This window comes from Trachurus trachurus (genome assembly GCF_905171665.1).
Source record: "Trachurus trachurus genome assembly, chromosome: 4".
Taxonomy (NCBI): domain Eukaryota; kingdom Metazoa; phylum Chordata; class Actinopteri; order Carangiformes; family Carangidae; genus Trachurus; species Trachurus trachurus.
This window is the reverse complement of record NC_139898.1, coordinates 13,293,715-13,313,679: the sequence shown is the minus strand read 5'-3', so window position 1 is coordinate 13,313,679 and position 19,965 is coordinate 13,293,715. Positions and strand designations below refer to the sequence as shown.

Genomic DNA, 19,965 nt, shown 5'->3' with positions numbered 1-19,965 from the left:
CCTCATACTTTCGAAGCAATAGCATAGAATGACAGTTTTTTTTTTTTTTTCGGGGGGCAAAGCTCTGTATTTCTGGAAAGCTGATGTCAGCACACAGTATTTTAGATGGAGTTTTGATTCATTACGTTAATCTGATGAAGAGAAACTCACCCTATTGCTCTTTAATTAGTGCTTATTAAGCTCGTCTTCACCTGCGTTTTTGCATATTTATGTCATTTGTTCTGTGCCTGTGTACACCTCTGTGCATAGTTGTGTGTGTATGAGATTTGATTAGTGTCAGGACAATGACAGAGGGAAAGGAGCAGAGTGGGTAGAAGTGGCTCCCCATGGAGGCAGTGTGGCTTAACATTGTCAGACCAAGTCTCCACCAGGGAGAAACATCAGTAAAGATTAACTCACCCACCACCCCTCACCCACGAGACTCCCTCTGAGGGAAGACAAAGAGCTGAGGAACCCGGCCCACATGCTTCAGATTAAACATGCAAATGCAACTACCGCCACCAACATCTTTTTTTTTTTTTTTCTTCTGGTGGCTTTCTTGAGAAACAAGTTGTTTCGTTTATCCTGCAAATTAGCCAAGCGTGAGGCTGGGGGACATTATTTTCCTCTTTTTCCTCTGCATTTGAATAATAAGATGGAAGAAAGAGGGAACGGAGGGGGAAAAAAGTTATTGCACATAATGCCAGAGGATGTGTTCATGAGAGGTTAGCAATGTGTTAAAACAAACGAGGGATTGATTTGTTTTTCTGTTTTTTTGCGTGTGGTCTGGCTTTCTAGTAAGTTTCTCATTCACGTCTTTAATATCAGCACTGAATATATAAATTAGGGGCAAGATGGCACAGACACAGACGCTAACTAGTCTCATGCTCCTTCCTGCTCCCCCTCCTTTTCCTGGTCTGTTCTGACGGAAGAGCAGATCTCCAAACCATCTGGGCTCTTGACGGGTTTAACAATCATCTGAATAGAGCACTATAACCAGCATCATAGTGTTAACAGAGAAACATAAGAATTACTGATCGTGCAGCCATGATGCACAGAGTTACGTATAGAGTGATCGAATCCATCCTTGTTGCAGAAAGCTTCGTCACACACATCCAGTGATTCTGAGCGTTGCCGTTTTACCACTCGTGAGAAATAAAAACCCTTTTCCTTGTACCTTTCAGTCCTGCTTTAGCCCTTCTGTCGACTTCCCCCCTCCACCCCACCCGGCGCTGTCCACCCCACTTCCGCCTGTCTCCCCTCTCTCCCACTGCTCCACTGCCGCTGCTCTTCCTGAGACAGAGCGTGTCATAGAAATGTAACAGGCAGACATTGACGGGTGTCAGGCCTCACAGACGAGGCTGCTCCGCCGTTCCCCTCACTTCAACTTCACTCACACGCGCAAACACCATTGGTCCGGGGGAAACGCATGCAGGCATCGTGTGCTGTGATGCTTTAACCACTCATAGCACAGGCAGGTACGACATTAGCTTCGCCTCATCACCGTTAGTCTGCTGGCTTTCCCTAAACATCCCAGACCTCATGGACCAACCGCTGAGGAGGAACTTCTAAATAAAAATCCTCAGTTTTAGGACGCATGATATTCAGCAGCATAATGTAGAAATGTAATGCTACATTGTGTGTTTTTCTGCCCGACCGCCTCCCATTGCTCCCCTGTCCTTCCCTCTTGAGCCTCCCTGCTCCTAAATCTTTTGCGATATGACCCCTGTTGCCTCACTGCTTGATGGTAACTAGATATGCCAGTTGTTTGTTTGCAGAATCCTGCTTGATATGCAGTTTGCCAGGGGCTATGGTGTAATTAATGTAAACTACGAATTCTCCAGAGATGAGTTATGAGTTTTTAATGTCTGCGTTTTGTCATTAACCCCTGCGTTGCTGCTCTTGAGCTGAAGAGCCTTGGCGGGTGTGGCTACTCAACATACAATACGATATTTCACATTTTTGAATCGGAATTAACGACAAACCAGCACACAACCCTAGAATCATGTTGGGAAACTGTACCAACAAGCTCCGAGCACAAACAAAACTGCGCCTGCGTACACATTGATACCAGCATGCAGACACTCATTACTGCATAGAGTACAGTACACAGAAACACGCTTGAATTTATGAGATTGACTGTTAGGATTTCAGTCTCCAGCTGGAGGCCTTAGGTTCGCACCCTGCACCTGCTGTAATGTCCCCGGGCAAAACATCGAACCCCCGAGTACTGCCTTGTTAAGGCGGACAAGGGAAAATAACTTTAAATTTAAAACCTTTAATTTCAGGTTGATTTGGCATCAGCCCGTGGTTACCGGTGGTAACAGCAGCTAAAGATGACAGTTGAACTGGCCCCTAGAGCAGCAAACAAGTTACTTTGTCAGATATTCAGAGGAAGACAAACAGCTTGTTCATCTGCTTTGTGCAAAATGTGGGTTGTAGAAATTCATGTTTTAATATATTGAAGAACACAGTGTGCTGTGTAATCTGTCGCTCTACTGCTGAACCCATGATTGAATGTTGTTGGCTTTTGACTACCACATCACTTCCAGTGTGTGTGTATGTGTATGTGTATGTGTGTATCCTCACTTCCTTTGGTTTACTCATGTGTGTAGATGCACATCCTGTGTAGGAAAAAAATTACAATGACAAATTCTGACAAAGGACTGAAGCAGCTGTAAAATGCCAATAGTAATATATACATTGTTAAAGACATTCTGGCTACATGTTGAAGCAAACATGTGGTATATAAGGTATATACAGTATATTATTTTAATGTTTTCTTTGGTTATGGATACTGTTACTCCATATCAGTATCCAAATGAAGTGTTATGGAGTTATGGGTACTGTCTGCATGAACTCAGAATACCTGCATTGGGACGGTGTTTGCTGCACACACAGCCCAGCATCCCCTTATTATTAGAAAGAAGTGCCGGTATTCTTGGATGTTATTATCTGTGTCCCCCTGTTACACATTAGCTGCTGAAGGGAACAGTATGGCCTAATGGAAGTGTACTGGACTGGAATATAGATTCCTGTGGTGAAGTGTGATGGGAGCCTTGGGGACACGGGTACCTGACATAAGTTTGGCCACTGAATAGGAGAAGCTCTGACAGTTTACCAGGTGTGCATCGCTTGGCTCTATTAGCCGTGTGCGTGTGTGCATGTGTGGCAAGCTGGCTTTGCATTTGCAAGCCAGTCCTATGTACATACAGATAGCAGAGCATAAAGGTGGGAAGAAAAACATGTGCACATGGAAGCTCGCCGTGATCACACAGCGAGGCATGAATATATTATTTGTGCGCTGCTTCGTGCTTGTTTTGCTGCTGATGGAGATGCACTACTTTTTTATGTTACGTAACTATACGAGTGCCTCTGTGTATGTGAGTATGCTGCCGTTGTCTGTGCGTCTTTTTCTCCCACCATGTAAAAATCTTAGCATCCCCAGATGACTAAGGACGCTAAAATATTTTCCCGATGATCCCTTTATGACACACTTCCTCTTGAAAAACACACGACGAGAGAGCGAGTGACAGCTGAGGCCCACGGTGGCTGTCTCTCTCTCTCTCTCTACAGCAGTTGGTGTGTGCGCCTGCGAGTGTCACAGCTCTCTACACAAGTCCGCAGGAGATTTACTCCACCCAGCTCAGCATCATGACAAAATCCTGCATCCTTCACACTATCCACCCAACCATCCTCCCCCTCCCTCAATCCCCTTCCACCACCACCACCACCTCCTCTTCCTCCTCAAACTCTCTGTCCTCTCACTGCCACTCCTCAAATCCAGCAGATCCAAGAAATAATCTGCTGCAGCAAGTCTATTTGCTGTAGCACGGCGACCCACCCTCCCCCTTTTTTTTGTCATGCTAGCATTGTGTACAACAGTGATTGTATTGGAGAGGCATTGGTGGAAATGTGTTTGCTGCATGCATTTACTCCTAGTATTAGTACAGCTCGACCTGGGGGGAGTGTAAGAGGCTGGCAGTGATTCAGGAGGCAGGTTTATGGAAATAGCACCCGCATTAAAAACCCAATGAGAGCGGGGAGAAGATTATGCTCCGGCACACACATGTGGGCTCCTGCAATGTCAACACTCTAAGTAGATCCCCTCCCTCTCAATTGCCTCCGTCTCCCTCTGTCTCCATTTCTGTCTCTCCTGCTCTCTCACTCTTGCGCTGTGGCCTTTGCTGCTACACACACGCACACACACCTGACGCGCAAGTGTACACATGGCTGCTTGTGTGTGTTTGTGCAATGTTTTCTCTTGGATTTTTTTTCTAGGCGTAGTCGACGTGTGCATGTGCCGGCGCACATGCTCAGCCATAATAAGATGTATGAGGAGCGAGAAGCTGAGCTGTTGTGGCTGTGTTGTGGAGAGTTGCCGACCTTGTGCTGTGAAAATGAGGCTGCCGCGCCACAGAGTCGCTCCTCTAGCTCGCCGAAAAAACCACCCCAGCCTTTTTCTCCATTGGGCTTTTTGTGCACGAACACACAAAGACACACGTAAAACATAAAGCACAGGAGATGCAAACAAAACATATACGCCCGTACTTTTGTGCGCATGCATCCTTCCTTACCCACCTGTTTATCAACCACAGCCTAGCTTTCCTGTGCGCTGGCCGAGCTGCCGCAAAGGCTGAATAATTCAATGCTACACTCTGTGAAGGTTGGTTGTGTGTGTGTGTGTGCGTGAGTGTAGTGTACTGTATGATTGTGTCTGTGTCTGTGTATGTGTGTGTGTGTGTGTGTACTGTATGTGCCTGTGCTGTGGGGGCGGGAGAGGAGCGGACCGGTCAGCATGAAGCCAATCGGTGCTGGCAGGATTGGAGGCCTTGTAGTCAGGGAGAGGGGACTCGTTAGAATTTAGCCTATGGGTAACACAAGTGTGAGTGTGTGTGTGTGTGTTTTCTCAGGAAGAAGATCACAGTGGAGTGGAAGTTGAAACAGGAATGATCAAGGTCTCCTTTCTTTTATTTTTTTTCTTCTGCTGTTTGAATTATACAGGCAAATGTGTAGTGAGTTTTACATTCCAGTTGAAAGTAAAATGTGTGCTGCATCTCTGCTGCCCGACCTATTCTACGTTCTTCCTCCTTCTTTTATATTAGCCTTGGGTGCTCAGATGTTTTATTTGGGTTTCACTCTTATAAGATCTCTGTGCCTCTGTGATGAACAAACACATCTGTAAGGGGCCCAGATGTGTGTTTGAACATCGCAACACCCTCCGCGGTGAAAATGTTCTCTGAGGAAAGATACCACCAGCCGACCTCAGCACTACAATATATAAATAAGTGAATGGCTGCAGCCCATCTCGGAGGCTGCCGAAGTTTGCCTCTGATGTCTGTGTTTTATAACCTTTGTTGATACGCTGAGATGAGAATAAAGAGGACTTTGTAGATCCTGGTACTCAAATGGTTTTATGTCTGTAACCTGGCCTGTCTCTGAACTTATTACCCGAGTCAAATCACACCGATGAATTGAAGGAACAGTAGTGTCATAAAACGTCTGGAGACTTTATTTTTTACTGTGATTCCTGCTTATTATAGGTTGCCACAGGTACAACTACAGTGTGAGCTCCAGTATGAATGCACAACAAAACTAGTTTTCCCTTATAGTTTGTGCGTGTGTGTATTTGTGTGTGTCTTCTGTAAAGGCATATTGGTGTAATGTACACACAGTAAAGAAATGCTGTAGCGGAGTGCTCCTAAGGGAACCAAATCCCCACACCCTTACACATGCACTATTGCTCACACCCACATTGACACACAGAGTTGAATATACACACCTCCTAAGGAGAGGGGCTGGAAATAGACTAAAACACACGGGGTAACTGTTAGAGCCATCACAGTGTTTCCTTGTTTTCCACCTTCTGTCTCTCTCTGTCTCACTGTTGCTCCTATGGTACCCCTTTATAACACACACACACACACACACACACACACACACACACACACACACACACACACACACACACACACACACACACACACACACACACACACACACACACACACACACACACACACACACACACACACACATGCACCTCTCCTTTGTTCGGCTCGTTCCTCTGTGTGGTAGATTAGCCACATATTTAGAGAAGCCTTCTTCTCTCCGGGGGATTGGCTTCCAAGGGTATTTGGAAAAAAAAGAGCAGGCTCTGCACTCTGCACCTGCCTTTGGAGAATAAACAACCACTGAAACAATGAAAAAAGGGTTTCATCATGAAATTTCATTTCATTTCATATATGCATAGTTTCTACATTCACATGCAAGAATAACAAACACAGTAAAAAAAAAAAAAAAAACCTGCCGTAACAGGAGAAGTCTACCAACATTTCAAAGCTCGCTTTGAGTTACACATGACCATATTTTGACCCCGACTGTGACATTAGCACTGACGACATCACAATGCTGCTCCCCCTCCCACCTCTCTGGGTTTCTCGCTAACCTACTCTTCGGGGGGAGACGTCGCTTGAAATACCAAAATAATCCACTGCACACCCCGCCCATTAAGCCACTTCACAGTGAGAAGTGTGCTATTTTTTTCTGAGGTACAGGTTAGCAAAAAAGCTGAATTATTAATGTTTTTTATATTTTTAGCCTGTTTAACCTATTTCTGGTTGTGGCTGGAGACTGGCTCGCCCGTCTGTCTGCGAGATTCAATCATGTGACACGCCTGTGATCTGGGTTAGGGAGCTGGGTTTTTGTGTGTAACAGGGGGGAAGCTGTCTAAGTGTGTAGGTAAGCTTGTTTTTTTACTTTGATTGTCATTGCCTGTATACCAGACTAACAGTTCAGATGATCTGATGGCAGCTTGGCACTGCGAAGCATCACCTGCACCAGTGGGGCCGAAGCAGATGAGTCTGGTTTTATTCCAGCCCGGCGGGCAAGGCTGTGCAGAGGCCCAGATACCGACTGACAATCCATCTGTGGGTCCCTGTACAGACTTGTACAGGTGTGCCACTGCCCGCAGACACAAAGAGAGTGAGAGTGGGAGTGAGCGGTGGGGTGTGTGCACATGGATGATAAACTATGGCCCTGAATATAGGCGTGTGTAAATGTCTCAGACAGTGTGAATGTGTGTCCTTGTGCGTGCGTGGAAAGAGAGAGGAGAAAAAAAGATTAGCTTTACAAAAATCTGGATATTCCAAATAGACAAAACGACAATTTACAGGCAAACGCAGCTGCATGTCACTTTACTCAGTAATGAAGGACAGACTTAAAACGCATCTACCAATGTGGCTAATCGGAGCTGACATCTGACTGGCTGGACCCTGTGCCTTTGGCAGAGAGAGGGGGATGAGTAAGGATTGTGCGAGAGATTAGAGGGAGATGAAGTGACAGAAGAGTTGAAATGTAGAGAAAAGAGGAAAGGAGGGGAGAGAGTGGCACAGGGTCATGTTGACAGCCTCAAGTTATACCTTCACAGTTAGAACAACCCCTCCCTCGTCCACTTGTGTGTGCATGCACGTCGTATACGCACACACACACAGCATGTGCTGTATATCTGTGCTTGACTGAAATGGCACACTTGTGTGGTGGAACCAGAGGGAGCTCATTTGTAAGGCAGATGTAGCCGTGCTTTGGTGTAGTGTCCACAGAGAGGGGGTACGGGGCTGCACAGCATGACAGCCAACATTTGTCAGCAAAAATCAGGACTAATGAAATACAGTACACATGGCTGGAGGGCAAGGAGAGGAGTGTGACTGACAGGAGGCATGAGTGGAAATAGCCTGTGGTAGCCCTCCATCATGCCTTCCAACACATCAGCCAGGCAAACTGATTTGTTTTAAGCCCCGGCCCCTCCCTCCTCCCCATCCTGGATAAGGGCAGCAGCATGAGGCATAGGGTAGAGGAGAGGAACAGTGTGTGTGTGTGTGTGTGTGAGGGTCCCTGGGGGTAATGACATGGAATACAAGTGTATGGGGAGTGCTAGTGATGGGCCTGCTCATGTGGAAGTGGCTATTTGCATTGCAGAGCAGCGCTGACAGTGGAGCTCGCTCAGAGCGCCGGTGTCAGGGTGATCGCTAGCGGTGAAATCTTCTGTCGTCTGCCCCGCAGACACTGGATATAGCTGAACTAGCACCGGCAAAGATCAAACATATTGGCACATTGAACACTCCTTTGTGTTAGGATTCTGCCAGTGTTCGGGAGAAAGCTTTTTTTTTGTGTTTTTCATTTTCGTCAAACTAAGATTTTACCTGACACTTCATTTGAGTGGTTGGGTTTTTTTTTTTTTTTGTCCGTCATGGCAGACTTAAAGCGGCCTTTCATATAGAAAATTACAATAAGCTGTGTGGCTTCAGAATAGCTGGAAATATAAATTTTATAGTTATTGCCAACAGCTATAGTCCGTGGCCTCTAAACTATTTCAGTCTCAGCTGCAATGAGAGGCAGCTTTTAATAATTCAAAGTAAAACAGTATACTAGATGTCCTCTAGGCAGCAAGCTCACATATAGGTGAAACACTAAATTCCCCTCTACCCCAACACAACTCCAAAACCACGGCAGGGCTGAATCCTGTTCCTGTGAAGGGGCTGCTAGGGACACACACATCACTGAGTTGTGTTGTTGCTTGCAACAGAGTTTTTAGGCACTGTGCAGAGCTTTGGATTTATGTGTTTTATGTGAGAGAGTGCCAGTGAAACAGAGTGAGCACACAGCAAACAGAGACTGGATGGTCGTTCACTCTTGTCAGGCCTTGAGGCTCCCTCCCTGCACAGCGGTGGCACAGATACATACATGTACTACGTGTACATGAACGTGAGTTTAGAGTCACGCTGCTCTGCGGGATTCGCCAAGTGTGCATCCCTTAATGTGCTTTCTGCAGGTTCTCAGACAGAGGGTGGTTCTGTGAAGTCAGTTTTGAGATGGAAAAGAGAAAATGAAAAAGATGAAAATATGTGGATTAGAGAGAGAGACAGAGAGAGAGAGAGAAAGAGAGAGAGGGAGTGACGGGAGAAAGCATGGGGATGGGTCAAAAAGAAGACAGGGAGACTGAAATGAGAAGGAAGAGGAAAGATACTTGAATCACTGAGTTGTGAAGATTAAGAAATGAGATGGAGGGAGTGCGATGGAGGGAAATGGAGAGTGGGAGGTACTGATGGAGGGGCCTTGCTGCCTGATCAGGACTGGTGGTTTTTAAACAGGAGCAGGAGAAAAGCAGCACAGCACAGTTTTTTTCTTTTGTTCAGCCCCATGATGGAGTCCAAATGGCTCCGAGAGGCAATCTTTAGGTTGACAGTGTGGTGCTCATTTGCTGAATAATATAGAGGTATGTATGTATGTATTTATTCAAAATGATATATATACATATCTAAATCTATATATGTATATTCCGTAGACCTACATCTATGTACGTTATGGATTTGATGAAAGAAAAAGGAGAGAAATACAGGCAGGAGAATCAAAATAAACAAAATACTTAAGGACCAAAGCAATCATCCAGCTTTGATCCCAGCACATCCCCAGGATAATCCATGTTTTTCATATGGAGTCATAGCCCATTGTTTGCTCTGTTTTGTCAATATATTAATATATGATATTGACGGGGCCCATAAAACCTCTTGCAGCAATTCTCTCAATAAAGCACAGAGCCGAAGCACTTACTCCTGTGCCTCTGCCTCTGTTTTTTCTTCCTTGTGTACTAAATTTATGACAGCGTATTTACCCACCAAGTAACTGTGGTAACTCGGGAATCAGTTTTGCACTACAATACAAACTGGGTATACAAAGTTTGCTATTTTTATGCTGGCATATTTAATTATACAGTTTACGTGTTTAATGATGAAAGGTAGTGGTCTTAGCGCACAGTAACAACTCATAGAAGATACAGTGTTATGTGGTGTATGTTGTCTTTTTGCACATGTTGTGCACGTGTGTTTTCCATCGATGCCTGTTGTCAGGGAATCATTCATGCATTATTTACAGACCATGTCAACCTTATAGATATAACAGTAGGAGGTCTAATGCACTATACTGCAGATATAATTCTTCCAGGCTTGTTTGTTTGTTGCTGTGTTGTCTGTGTTCTCCCCAATTTACTACTGTTATTTAGTCAAGTGGCTGTATAAGTATGTTAAAAATATGCATCTCTGATACAAGAATTACAAATTCTTATTCAACAAAACATATTTTATCAGTCTGCTGTCTGGTACAGTAAATCTTCCAAATTGCAATCACCAAATTTGAGAAGGTCCATGGTTTCACTGCTTCCAGTGTGTCTCAATCAGCTGTGCTGTCTGCTGAAGAGCAGGCTGCAAATAAAAATGTTGGTGGATTGGGATTCAGACATATACGTGCAGCTTTAAACTGTTTCCTTCTCATGAGCAGTGCAAGACAGATGGGATATACCATCGTCCACAGCAGATTGATGTCCTCCCACTGATAATTACAACTCATGACAAAACTAGTAACATTTTATGCCACTTCTTATCTTTGCACTGAAAAAAAAAACACCCAAAAAACCCTGAAACGTAGGAAATTAAGGAAATATATTTGAAATATGAGGAAACAGGTACTTCATTTTCTAATTTAGTTTGCTTTAATAAGGGAGTGCCAGGCTTGCTCAAATTACCTACTGGGAAATAGCCTAAGTGTTTACACACGTCTGCAGTTTGTTTGATTGTGCGCAGCTGTTGCAGGAGATTAAGCTCAGTCTGAATATAAAATGGCAATACCTGACTTTTTTAGAGGTGAATGATCTTGAACATGCCTTGTCGTTTTATACCAAGCTCCTTATATGTGTGTGTGTAAACATACTCTCCATTAGGACTGAACATACTCCTTTTGTTTTCCGACATTCACTGCATAACATGTCACTAAATGCGGCTGAATATTTGAATAATAATAGATTTCTAATGAATATGAGTGCATGGTATAAGCTCTCTGACAGACAATGCATAAGATGCACATGCTGTTGTAAGTGTTTCTATGAGGTACGTAAAAGCTGTCTCTCATCATCATCACAAAACATCAGTAATAGGGCTCTGGCAAATGATTGCCATGGCAGCGAGGGGCCGCCTTGCTGCTTAAATGAGTGCACACGCACAGAGACACACACTTACACACCCACAGGAGCACACATAAATGTAGACTGAAGATGTGCACAGGCACAATCCATTAGGCGCCGGGGCAGAAGAGGAGACAGCACATTTATTTACAGAGTTTATTTTACCTGTTTTTCTTGATTCATTATTTATGAATCTATCAATCTGTACGACGCTACAGCAGCATATAGAGTTTGGCTGCTTTCCCGCCTATTCTCCCATCTGCCAGTTTCTATGTGTCTGCCTGCCTATCTGGCCTGGCAAGGCCTCTGCTTCGCCCATCAAACTCTCTCCCTCTGCTTTTCTCACTTTCTTTCTCTTTTATTCTGCCTCTCATCTCTTTCTATCGTACATCTTTGTCATCAGACTAGTTCCTTCTATTCTTTGATCTTTTATTCCGTCTCTAAAACATTTTAAATTATGATGATGACTTGCAAATTTATCTCAGATTAATTTGATGGGTTCAGCTTGTACCCATGGGTGTGCTTTACTGCAGTGTTATTAATATATTCCTGAAAGACTACTCTTCAGTGCCCCTCTTTTAAGACTGGAAAAGGACAGAGCATGGCGTCCAACCCACGTCTTCCATTGCTGTGACTCTAACGACCTCTCTTTCCACTATAGCTCCTCCCACATCTTCTCTTGTCCTACCATTTGACAGACTTAAAAGCTACTTTCTGACCAGCAGTGGTGCTCTAAGGCAAAGGTTCGATGACACAACTTCCTCTCAGATGTTCATAAATGATGTGTTCAAGGTTACACATGCCATGCTATGAGTATGGGGGTGACACACATTTCTGCTGCCTGTGGAGGGTGCTAAATGTTGGGGTTTGGTAGTAGCTCATGAGTGTGCAAATACAACAGGAGAAGAAGTAGTGAACAGTGAAGGTTGCAGAAAACATGAAGTACTTCGCAAAGTAGGAAGTAATCTGTTTTGGTGCCATACATAAAGAAATCCAGAATTGTAAACATTTAAAGCTCAGTGGGGAACTGTTAACTAACTTTACACTGGATGAAAGTCATCAGTGGGGCAGTGAAAGTCTGTCATGTCCACTTACACATCTAAAAGCACTTAGGCTGTGTCTGCTGTATGAGCACGATCTGATAATGCCAGATTTATTATAGTGTCGGTACATAGTGAGAGCCCTGTGGGTATAGGCTGGCCAGCTATAGTTGCACTGCCAGAGTATATTTCAGGTTGCAGCAAAGAAGAGAAAATAAAAGCCTTTTCTTTCTCCTCCACTCTCTCTTTCATTTCTTTTCTTTTTTTTTCTCTCTCTCTCTCTCTCTCTCTCTCTCTCTCTCTCTCTCTCTCTCTCTCTCTCTCTCTCTCTCTCTCTCTCTCTCTCTCTCTCTCTCTCTCTCTCTCTCACACTTTCTCCCTCTGTCAACACTGCTATCTTTTGCAGTCCTGCCCCCTTTATTGAAGATGCTTGATAGTGGTCTGGCTATAGCTTACAGAAATAGGACATACAGTAATAAAGGCAGAAGAGATGGCAGGTTATCTAAGGATCAGCATTGAGCGCAGCTAAAGAGAAAATAAGAAATTACAAATATCAAAAAAATGTCGGCCCACCTTAGACCCAGCCTATCAAAAGGCAGGATCACTGAGCTGTAAATCCTGGCTTGTTTTTTTTTTTTTTTTTTTTTGAGCAAACCAAATAGGCAGAAATATCTCTCCCCTCTTGCAATAAATGAAAACAATGACATATTGCCTCTGTGAATATGTGAATGGAGCAATGATGGTTGAGTGTGTGTGTGTGTGTTTGAGAGGTGTGGGTCTGTCGGTCAGACGGGATGATATCTTGCCACGTCAGATATGTTACTACAGGTGTAATTTGTGCTGGCAGATCAGCAAGGTCTTATTTTGAAATTAGAGAAAAAGATGGTACTGCTCAACAACACACCTACTAACGTGTTTTTCTTTTTCTTCCAAATTTTGTTTTATTTCTTTTTTCAGAGTGGCAGGCAGCACACTGAGCTTGTAAGACAAATCCTCTCTAATAGGAAGCCTCTAGGGCTGCAGAGGAGCGTGGTCGATACAGAGAAGATACAGAGGGCTTTGAAGATGGCCTATCTCTCTGCCTCCATCCAAATGAAAAGGCAAGAGAGGGGCCCACAGGGACAGAGCCGGGCTAAGTTTCTATTAACACTATCTACATAACACCTAAGATGTCCCTGCGTTTGATGTGACAGTGTCCAGATTAACTCACATTAGGGAGAACAACAAAGCCCTGGGCGCTGCATCCTCTCTTATTGCTTGGGAGACAGGAAGAGACAGGACTGACTCAGACACAAGGGCATTCAAAAACACCAATTTAAACATCTAAATAGAAATACGTTGATGGTTTGCTTGTGTTTCACGTGTTGTCAGAAACATTTTAGCGTAGTCACAGATGTGACATCCCTGAATGCGTTTCCTCTTACTTTTTTCAAAATGATTACTTTTTGAATAAAAACAAGATCTTGTTTTGTGGCTGCAGTCTCGCTCACAAAAGCCCACAGTGAGTGATGCACACAGGAATCAGCACCAAAGGCATAAACTGTTCCTGCGATTTAAGACAACACAATCATTTAAATATCCCCCCTCTGGTGATTTCAGATGGTGCGTTTTTCTACAGTATAAGCACCAATTATTCACCAGTCACCATTTGGAGCTATCACACTGTCGTGAAACAAATTATGTGTTGCTTGTTGTGTTTGACACACTAAGTGTGAGTGTTTGGTTTGATTTCTTCCTGCAGAGAGGTGGGTGGGATCTTTCAGTGTCACCTCATCAATTGCAAACACATTGAACAAAATGGAGATGCCTGAGTATTATAAGGGTGGGTAGTGGCTATTAGAGGTTTTTTCTTCATGTCTTCATGTTGTTGTGATGTCCCGGTGTCACATATTGGAGACAAATATCATTAGGGTGATCTTCAGAAATGCTCAACCTCATAATCTGACTGAGGAATAGACATATGAAATCAACCTTATTGGTTTTCAAATGCATGTTTGATGTTTGGGCTGACACCCACTGAAAGCATCGTTCAAGTTTGGTGTGTTTACACTGAAGTTTAATTACGTGCTGTGTATATCTGATGTACAGATCCATGTCATAACTGTATAACATACTGATTGACAGTCAGTGGGAGGGGATTTTTTCTTCAGTAATATCATAACATTTGATAATTTGCATTATCCTGTTGTCCAGATAGATAATCCCAAACAATCATTGTAATTCATAACAGTAGAGGACAGGTAGTTGAATTTTGTGTTGATGTCCTCTCATCTATCCTGGGATATATTAGTCATACCTGGATATATACAGATATAATAATGATGTTGATATAATGAAATTCAACTATGTTGTTCTTCATCCTTGAAACGGTTTGACACCACTTAGAAAAGGTTGAACCTGAGACATTAAAGTAAACAAACTTGTACGGTGTGTACTTGGGTTTTTGTGTCCTCATGTATATGTGTGCAAGTGTTTGTGTGGAGCAGCCATGAAGGCAAATTCAACCCTGTGTCTGGGGCTTTGTGTGTCCTTTGTGTGTCTCTGAGCCTGGACAGTTAAACCTTAAGGCTCTCGGTCCTCTAAATGAAAACCATTGGTTCAGACTAAATCAAATTAACGTCATTTGTTTGACTGTTGATCACAGTAGTCGGGTTATTTAGGATTGCCACGGGTTACGGGATGAAGGCAGTTTCACTCTCCTTTTGAGAAACTGTAGAAATGGCTTCTCCCCTTGAGCCAAAATGGGCTCTAATGCATTGCCTCTTCCCTTTGATGTTGACTATAAATATGAATGGACTGGGGGCTGTGGTTATTATTGTATAGAATTTTTTTTCTTTCTGAAGTGTTTGTGGATGTTTATGGAGACAACTGGGGAACGCTGAGTATCAGGAGACTTAAGCACATAAAATCAGAGGCTTCGTTGTACATAAATCTCATTGAAATCTGTTTCAACAAAGCTATTAGAAAATTAATTACATCACCGATGGCAGCGTATTCCCATTGTTTCTCTCAAAACATTGTCAGATGAATGTATTCTACAAAACCAGGTTACGTGTTGTGGGAATGTGAGCCGTGTTCAGAGTAAGGAGAAATGATAAGAGGTACGGCTGTCTTAATATTGCAGATCTGTGTTGAAGTAAAGCATTGCATCTTGAGCTTTCACCAGCCCACACGCTCCCACGTCAAGCCCATATATTTAGCAGGGGGAGAAGCTTTTTTCTTCTCCGTGCGCTGTGGTGCGAGAGGTGCACGGGGGTTCTGAAATGTTTGTCTTTGTTCTCCTGGCAGAGTTTTCTGTGTGTGGGCGTTCACAGTTTCTAGGAGCACCTCGGGAATTCATTTCAACAGATGGAGGTTTTAACTGGAGTGCTGGCTTCCAAAAAATCAGGCCTATATGCTTTTGTAGCCTGCTATTTTAATTTGTTTGTTTGCTTGTTTGTTTGTTTGCTTATGTGTTGTTTTTGCAGAGGGATAATCACAGGGTGTGCAGACGAGTGGTGGAGTTGCAATTCCATTGTCATGTAGCTATAGGTCTAAGCTGCTAATCAGATGGTTGGTGCTGTTCTTTTCTATTTACGTTATTTCAGTATAGCGCATATTATGACACTAAATAGTGAATCCTGCTTACAGTGTAATGTTACATTGAAGGTCTGTTGCATCAAGACGAAACTAAACTCAGCCGCCTGTGGTGCTGTCCGTGGTGCTGAAATATCCAGCAGCACAGGCACCAGCTCTGCATGTGGGCTTGTCTGTTTCTCTTAAGTGAGAATTATATGAACTTAGCTCTTTTTATCCGTCCGATCGCCATCTGGCCTTTAGCAGTAGTAATAGAGAGACACAATGCGTATAGCAACAGCGCGGCACAGTCCACAGTTCAATACGTGTGACCTGAATGCAATGTGTGTGTTTTGAGCCATGGAACATTTGCCGTGAAAAATGCACATAAAAGAAAATATTTTTTTGCAAGGCAAAACAATTCTTACCACCTCAGGGCAAAACTGCAGCGTGTTATGACACCCATCTAGTCGACTGCTTTCCGTCTTTTGTCTAAAACACATTTCTTATTCGATTTGACAGCCTCAGAAAAGAGTAATTGCTTTTCTGACCTGTAATTTTAGCTCAGCCTTTGTATAAACCAAAATGCATACCTTTTGATTTATGTCTTTTGTCATGCTGCCGAACTCCTTTGAATTACTTGAACCCATGTGGGCCTGGCTGTAACAGTATTTTTTAACGCTCCCTGAGCTGTTGAGGGATTAAACGTTTTGGATTAAACATTTTTGCCCACGTTGTAATTTTTTTTCTTTTGTTTTATGTTGTTAGATTAATGAATGAGTGATATGATAACAAACCCTTTGAACACTGTCAGTCACAGTGATATCCACTGCTATTGTATATGTCTATCATTTATGTCTTTATCTTTAGGACAAATATATTAAGGGCCTTTCTGATTCAGATTCCTATCTTCTGTTCATTATCCTCTTTTGTTTTGCTCTACAACAGTTTTTTTCTCAGCCTTTCCTCCTCCATCTGTGTCTTCCTCTCTCTCTCTCTCTCTCTCTCTCTTTACCTCTTTTCTGCATATTTCCATCTCTGTGTCTCAAAGCCATTTTTCTCCTCACTCAGCGGTGGTGGCACTCTTCTCGGGATCGTGGGTGCGAGAGCGCCGCGGGCTCCCCTGGAGCCAGAACGTAGCCTACAAACACTCTGTCTAAGACCAGACAGGACTCCTTTGTATTAGTCCTGCTTAAATAAAGTACAGCCATCCAATATCGGGATTCTGTATCAATAGGCAGCGGACAAAGGATTTCAGTTTCCCCATATAGGCCAAGACAGCAGTCTGCAGTATACCAGTCTGTCTAAGATATGTATTTTTTATAACAACTAATGCATGTAAAGGTAAAATCCTCATGCCCCTCATGATGCAGTGTCTAATTCAATCTACATCTATAAAATGTAGCTCAAACCGTTTAGAAACCAAACAAATAGGTCACTGTTATGGTAATTTGCTATAAATAGTTTGTGTGTGTGTGTGTGTGTGTGTGTGTGTGTGTGTGTGTGTGTGTGTGTGTGTGTGTGTGTGTGTGTGTGTGTGTGTGTGTGTGTGTGTGTGTGTGTGTGTGTGTGTGTAGGCTAGGGTGTTGCTGTGACTGTGTGTGTGTGTGTGTGTCAGGGATGTTCTGTCTAATTTTAGGCTCTTGGGAGAAGAGAGCAGTGAGGAGATCAGGAGAGTGAAGGAGGAGTGAGCCCCAGCTCCGCCAGTTAATGGTTTAGTGTTTTTAATAACTTGCTTCGGAGGTATCCCCCGCTGTAATATATCTCTTCAGCAGCAGCTAGCCCTTCCATACATTACCAGTGTGTGTGAGCATTATAAGCAGCTGAATACGGCGCTGGCTCTCCAATAAACCAATAATATTAAAACGTCTATGTCTAATAAATAAAGAGGGATTTAATCTGCTCCACCTTTCTGTTTAGACCTTACTCTAAGCTGGAATGAAGGCATAGAATCAGCAGGGGCAAAGTACATCCTGACAAGAATGAATACAGACAGGATGGGTAATTTATTAATGCACTTTTCCTAACCTATTCTCCATCAGACTGGCTTGCTCTCTGTGCATAATTTTTAAGAGAGGCTCATTAAAACTTAGATCTGCATAAGTAGAGCAGATAGAAAAAATAGACAAAAATGCATTCACTGGATTATGGATATGAAATAACCGTTTTGGTTTCCAATTAAGCTTATGCTTTATAATTAGCCAAAAGGGTTCCATGCCTTAATTTCAATTCGTTTTTGCCTCTCATTTGCCCCTGAACCCTTATTTTACTCAATCCACCACGTTGCATGAGAAATTAAGTCACTTTGTGCCCACTCATTCACGTGGAAAGCCCCCTATACTAGTACATTTTGTTTTAACGCAGAGAGACAGCTCTGTCCTTTATAGTCATGACCCCGAGCTCCACACAGCCAGTTGCCATGTGCATAAGCTTTGTGGTATAAAAAAAAAACGTCACTACCTTTAGTAAGTTTGGATTCTTTGTACTCTAATACCACTAAAGATGGACTCTGAATGGATATGAATTCTGACAGAGAGGGGAATGCATAATGCTGACACTGGTGATACACTGTATGATTCAATGCACAGTAACACAAAATCTTAGGATTCAATTGATTTTATTACTTATCTTATTAATATTCTGCATTGTCAGCATCACATTCTGCTTTACTTGAGCGTTCTGATACTTGCTAAGCATTACTCTCTAAGCTTTATCATCTTATATAGTGTCAGGGCTCATTCACGGCTCCATGAAGAACAGGATTCTGCTCATGTAAAGTGCAGCTGAGGCTTGCTAGCTGCACTCTTGCTGGAGAAAACCATCCCTCTCGTGACCCAGCAGAGACAAACAGCACACATAGTGGTCATTTTTTATTCTCCTTTGATATACCTGCTCAGTTGCCTTGAGAAGAAAGAGCAGATTGTTTGTTTTGCCGAGCCCTCCTTCATTTCGCACCGGAGAAAGAGACCATTAATATTGTCTTGCCATACATCTTACACACTGATAATGATGGCATTGCTTGAAGATGAAAAGAAATAGTGCATTACTGTCACCCTGGCAGATGACACATGAAGCTTTCACCGGGTGCCTGCTTTGAATAACCTTGATGCGTTAGGGGTAGCAGAGGCGTGGAAAAAAAAAGACAGAAAAATAGAGGAAGAAATGTGGAAAGAGGAGAGAGATGAGGAATTGGGTTTGATCAAAGAAAATTTAGAGAAGAAAAAGGAGTAAAGCAAAAGTAAAGACGAACAAAAAGGAAGCAGCATAGTACAAAAACAAAGAAAGCCACAAAGGAGAGGCAGAAAAGGCACAGTATTTATTATATCCTGTAGAGCAACTGCTTGCTTGTCCATAGCTTCTCCTTGAGAGAGTTAGTAAACAAATCAGTACAGAAAGATTGGTTTCTGCTGCAGTCAAGAAGTATTAAATCGGAGATTGTGCTTGAAAGCAGCACCGCTCTATGAACACAGACACTATAAGTAAATGCACATTTGTCCTGGTAGAAAACTACATTTTGCAAACCAGAAGTTTGAAAAGGAATAAAAGTACATTCTGCAAAAGATTTGAATTTAAAACATTTGAAAATTGTGTCCCAAATATTTGCAGCTATTGAATATTGGATTACATCAGTTTGTAGAGGTTCTGCTGAAAAGGATGCATGCAAATCCCTCCAACTCGTGTACAGGCCTATAGTCCTCTTTCTATCATAGCAACCATCGTCATAATAATAATTTTTCACATGCATCTGTCTGACCAACAGACATTTAGGCTCCTGTTGTTAGCATTTGCTTTGCATTCGTACTTAAAGCAGAAGTAAGCGATCCGGTCGTTTTGGCTAACTTTCTGTCAGCCGATGGAGTTAGCAGTCCCCGCCCTCGTCCCTACGTCACCACATTCACGCGCATTCCTTGGCTGCACACACAGAGAGGACCGCCCCCTTTATGCCGTTCTCTATCCTCATTGGATAAAGGTTGTAGGATACAAGGAAGGTTTTCTCCTCGGCTTACAGCAGAGCAGAGTGACTGACAGACCCGTGTTTCAGACCAAACACTCTATATAAGTGATTGCTGTCGGAAGATATAACTATTTAAGACTTATATTAACACAAACATTCCGCTTATTTCTGCTTTAATCTGTAATATACTGCAGACTTTTCCATGCCAAGGCCCCCCAAGTAGCATTAGCTTCTGGCTGGGGACCCTCTTTGCAAACCCACCGAGTTTGAGGCTTGATGTCAGACGCAAACCTGCCAGTTCAACACTAACAGGTTATGATTCTACTGTAAAACTGATATCAGTAAATAAAGTATTTACAGAGGACTGTGTGAACCCCTGAAACAGGCTACACCAATTAATCCTGTTAAACTGTGGATTCTGTCTG

The 19,965-nt window shown here is 43.1% G+C and overlaps 2 protein-coding genes across 2 annotated transcripts in view; both read left to right on the top strand.

The window, feature by feature from the left end:
- Nucleotides 1-19,965, top strand: part of micos13 (mitochondrial contact site and cristae organizing system subunit 13) — a 313,292-nt gene that overhangs the window by 89,227 nt on the left and 204,100 nt on the right. The gene's annotated exons all lie outside the window — the stretch shown is intronic.
- Nucleotides 1-19,965, top strand: part of celf5a (cugbp, Elav-like family member 5a) — a gene marked incomplete at both ends in the record, with an annotated part of 179,588 nt that overhangs the window by 16,901 nt on the left and 142,722 nt on the right. The gene's annotated exons all lie outside the window — the stretch shown is intronic.